Source organism: Schistocerca cancellata, chromosome 7 (assembly GCF_023864275.1).
Source record: "Schistocerca cancellata isolate TAMUIC-IGC-003103 chromosome 7, iqSchCanc2.1, whole genome shotgun sequence".
NCBI lineage: Eukaryota > Metazoa > Arthropoda > Insecta > Orthoptera > Acrididae > Schistocerca > Schistocerca cancellata.
In genome coordinates, this window is record NC_064632.1 from 298805438 (window position 1) to 298810437 (window position 5000).

The 5000-nt window shown below is 52.9% G+C and overlaps 1 non-coding gene across 1 annotated transcript in view; it reads right to left on the minus strand.

Moving 5' to 3' along the window:
• LOC126093591 (small subunit ribosomal RNA) overlaps positions 1 to 1600 on the minus strand; it is a 1906-nt gene extending 306 nt beyond the window's left edge. Inside the window, exon 1 of the ribosomal RNA XR_007521723.1 lies at positions 1 to 1600. This exon is cut by the window's left edge and continues 306 nt beyond it. This is a non-coding gene — a ribosomal RNA (small subunit ribosomal RNA).
• Positions 1601 to 5000: the final 3400 nt, after the last annotated feature.

Here is a 5000-nt window from a genome sequence, read left to right on the forward strand (position 1 = left end):
TAGGAAGACACGCTGATTCCTTCAGTGTAGCGCGCGTGCGGCCCAGAACATCTAAGGGCATCACAGACCTGTTATTGCTCAATCTCGTGCGGCTAGAAGCCGCCTGTCCCTCTAAGAAAAGTAATCGCTGACAGCACGAAGGATGTCACGCGACTAGTTAGCAGGCTAGAGTCTCGTTCGTTATCGGAATTAACCAGACAAATCGCTCCACCAACTAAGAACGGCCATGCACCACCACCCACCGAATCAAGAAAGAGCTATCAATCTGTCAATCCTTCCGGTGTCCGGGCCTGGTGAGGTTTCCCGTGTTGAGTCAAATTAAGCCGCAGGCTCCACTCCTGGTGGTGCCCTTCCGTCAATTCCTTTAAGTTTCAGCTTTGCAACCATACTTCCCCCGGAACCCAAAAGCTTTGGTTTCCCGGAGGCTGCCCGCCGAGTCATCGGAGGAACTGCGGCGGATCGCTGGCTGGCATCGTTTATGGTTAGAACTAGGGCGGTATCTGATCGCCTTCGAACCTCTAACTTTCGTTCTTGATTAATGAAAACATACTTGGCAAATGCTTTCGCTTCTGTTCGTCTTGCGACGATCCAAGAATTTCACCTCTAACGTCGCAATACGAATGCCCCCGCCTGTCCCTATTAATCATTACCTCGGGTTCCGAAAACCAACAAAATAGAACCGAGGTCCTATTCCATTATTCCATGCACACAGTATTCAGGCGGGCTTGCCTGCTTTAAGCACTCTAATTTGTTCAAAGTAAACGTGCCGGCCCACCCAGACACTCAATAAAGAGCACCTTGGTAGGATTTCAACGGGGTCCGCCTCGGGACGCACGAACACGCACGAGGCGGTCGCACGCCTTCGGCTCGCCCCACCGGCAGGACGTCCCACGATACATGCCAGTTAAACACCGACGGGCGGTGAACCAACAGCGTGGGACACAAATCCAACTACGAGCTTTTTAACCGCAACAACTTTAATATACGCTATTGGAGCTGGAATTACCGCGGCTGCTGGCACCAGACTTGCCCTCCAATAGATACTCGTTAAAGGATTTAAAGTGTACTCATTCCGATTACGGGGCCTCGGATGAGTCCCGTATCGTTATTTTTCGTCACTACCTCCCCGTGCCGGGAGTGGGTAATTTGCGCGCCTGCTGCCTTCCTTGGATGTGGTAGCCGTTTCTCAGGCTCCCTCTCCGGAATCGAACCCTGATTCCCCGTTACCCGTTACAACCATGGTAGGCGCAGAACCTACCATCGACAGTTGATAAGGCAGATATTTGAAAGATGCGTCGCCGGTACGAGGACCGTGCGATCAGCCCAAAGTTATTCAGAGTCACCAAGGCAAACGGACCGGACGAGCCGACCGATTGGTTTTGATCTAATAAAAGCGTCCCTTCCATCTCTGGTCGGGACTCTGTTTGCATGTATTAGCTCTAGAATTACCACAGTTATCCAAGTAACGTGGGTACGATCTAAGGAACCATAACTGATTTAATGAGCCATTCGCGGTTTCACCTTAATGCGGCTTGTACTGAGACATGCATGGCTTAATCTTTGAGACAAGCATATGACTACTGGCAGGATCAACCAGGGAGCTGCGTCAACTAGAGCTGAGCAGCTGGCCGCCCGGGAGTGTGTCCCAGGGGCCCGCGCGAACACGCAAGCGTCCGCTCAATTATTCTGCAAACAGGAGGAGGCTGAGCTCCCCTGCACAATACACCTCGAAACCCTCTCAGGTCCCGGCGGCGCGCAGCGCCGTCCTAAGTACTTGGTCGGGTTCGAGAGAGGCGCAATCGCCCGGAGTTAGGCGAGTAGACGCTTTAGGTGCGACCACCCGTGCTCCCAACTGAGCTTGCCGCTGCCGACAGAGGCCCGGGAGCGTGCTGTCGTGGCATTGCCGGCGGGAGACAACACGCGCCACCTACGGTGACCGGCAGCTCCAACGCCAGCGCCACAGAAGGGCAAAGGCCCCACGTGGGTGCCGAAGCGAACTCTCCCAGCACAGCGCACGTGCCAACACGTCTGCACAACTGCGATACAAACCACCAGCGAGAACCGCTGGGGCGACCGAGCAGCAGACGGCGTCGCGGCGCCGAGTGCCGGGCGGCGGCGCATCCTCAACGCACACAGTCCTCAATCGGACCAGCACACTGCAGATGTCCACCGCGCTTCGCACCGGGCCGGCGAGGACCCACTTTGGCTGCACGGCGCCGCGCGCAGGGTGCCCCGGCGCGCAGGTGCGCCGCCTGCCGCGTCCGTCGGCCGGCGCGCCTGCCACTGGGCGCCCCCACCAGCCGGCTGTAGCGCGTGCGCCCACGCACCGCGCGGCCAGCACGCCGGGCGGCCCCCCCTCACCGGCCGGGGACAGTCCCACCCACCCACAGCCGCGTATCGCTTCACACCCAGATTCACATTCACGTTCGTTGGTATGGTGGGGACCGCTTCGTAGCTGTACCGATCGTTGCCCTCACAGATGTACCTCCAGCAAGGACAACCGCACCACAACGGGTTACCAGTTGTTCATGTGCGTAACGTCACCAGTAAACGTACACGTCCATCCCCGTTTGCAAAGTCAACTATTATTGCATGCCTGCCTGTCAGGTGTCAAGACACACTACATCCGCTCACATCCACGCAACAAAATGTGCCCGACTAGAGGGCACGTGGAAGGTGCCCCCGTACGTATGCGATGTCCATTGCGCGACCAACTGTCAACCGGCCTCTGTAGCATGTCGCAGATGTGGAACGCGGGGCACCGTGCTATCACATTGTGTGAGAAGAGACTACTACGTCTGCATACACGCGCCACTACATGAACAGACGGCTCATGCTGATCGCCATCCACTGCGTCCATTACTCCCACACGTCTCTATGGCGTACCACACTGCAATGCAGCTGTTATGGGGAGATGACACGTAGCTGTGTACACAAAATTCTGAGCGGGTTGCGGTTGGACAACAATACATTAATGTAACGTGTCATATGCCAATTACAGAGCAGGGTAAGGCACAACGTGGGTTAGGTTAAGGCACAACGTGGGTTAGGTTAAGGCACAACGTGGGTTAGGTTAAGGCACAACGTGGGTTAGGTTAAGGCACAACGTGGGTTAGGTTAAGGCACAACGTGGGTTAGGTTAAGGCACAACGTGGGTTAGGTTAAGGCACAACGTGGGTTAGGTTAAGGCACAACGTGGGTTAGGTTAAGGCACAACGTGGGTTAGGTTAAGGCACAACGTGGGTTAGGTTAAGGCACAACGTGGGTTAGGTTAAGGCACAACGTGGGTTAGGTTAAGGCACAACGTGGGTTAGGTTAAGGCACAACGTGGGTTAGGTTAAGGCACAACGTGGGTTAGGTTAAGGCACAACGTGGGTTAGGTTAAGGCACAACGTGGGTTAGGTTAAGGCACAACGTGGGTTAGGTTAAGGCACAACGTGGGTTAGGTTAAGGCACACCGTGGGTTAGGTTAAGGCACACCGTGGGTTAGGTTAAGGCACAACTTGGGGGTAGATTGCGGTGCAAATTGCATTACATTGCGGTGCAAATTGCATTACATTGCGGTGCAAATTGCATTACATTGCGGTGCAAATTGCATTACATTGCGGTGCAAATTGCATTACATTGCGGTGCAAATTGCATTACATTGCGGTGCAAATTGCATTACATTGCGGTGCAAATTGCATTACATTGCGGTGCAAATTGCATTACATTGCGGTGCAAATTGCATTACATTGCGGTGCAAATTGCATTACATTGCGGTGCAAATTGCGTTACATTGCGGTGCAAATTGAGTTACATTGCGGTGCAAATTGAGTTACATTGCGGTGCAAATTGAGGTAGGTTAAGGTGCAACACAGGTTAGGTTAAGGTGCAACATAGGTTAGGGTGCAAGATGGGTTAGGTTAAGGTGCAAGATGGGTTAGGTTAAGGTGACATAGGTTAGGGTGCAAGATGGGTTAGGTTAAGGTGCAAGATGGGTTAGGTTAAGGTGCAAGATGGGTTAGGTTAAGGTGCAAGATGGGTTAGGTTAAGGTGCAAGATGGGTTAGGTTAAGGTGCAAGATGGGTTAGGTTAAGGTGCAAGATGGGTTAGGTTAAGGTGACATAGGTTAGGTTAAGGTGACATAGGTTAGGTTAAGGTGACATAGGTTAGGTTAAGGTGACATAGGTTAGGTTAAGGTGACATAGGTTAGGTTAAGGTGACATAGGTTAGGTTAAGGTGACATAGGTTAGGTTAAGGTGACATAGGTTAGGTTAAGGTGACATAGGTTAGGTTAAGGTACAAACTGGGTTGTGTTATGGTACACATTGCGTTGTAGTACAGTACACGTTAGGTTTGGGTACGGTACACAATGTGGTATGGGATGGCGTGTTGTGGGGGGGGGGGGTGAGGTTCGTTGATATCGACCGTAGGACGTGGATGCCCGAGGCAGCGTCAGTGTGTCAAAGGAGTTATGTCACGTCGGGATGCGCTTTTCGCTAGTGAGAGGGGGCGAGCCGTGTCTGTGGTTGCGGCAGACCTGTGTGTTTCATTCCTGCCAGTGTGTTTGTGCTGTAAGACGAGGCAGTGTGGTGATGTTGGGTGCACCCCTGTGTAGGACATGTGTGGGTGTTGGTGGCTTCTCTGAGCAATTGTGGTTGTCGGACGAGTGGGGTATTCTGTTTTATGATTGGACCTCCCGGTCTGGTTATCATAGCGTAGTTGGTGTACTGTGGCGGATAGGATGCACCGGACGTTGGTCCATGCTGGTGCTTGGTTGTTGTATCTGTGTCTGTTACAGGCAGAGAGTAGTGTGTGATAGAGTGTGTGGCTGACGTGTGGTTCATTTTGTGTGTACGGACGTTCAGCATGTATAGGGGCATTTGCGTATATAATCTATCTATGTGGGCCTGCATAGTTTACTGAGCAGTGCTGTGAGGTGACTGAACTACGAGTGACGTACTGATTTACAGCGGAATGGTTGCCTTGTACCAAAGATGGAGTATCGGCTCTACGAC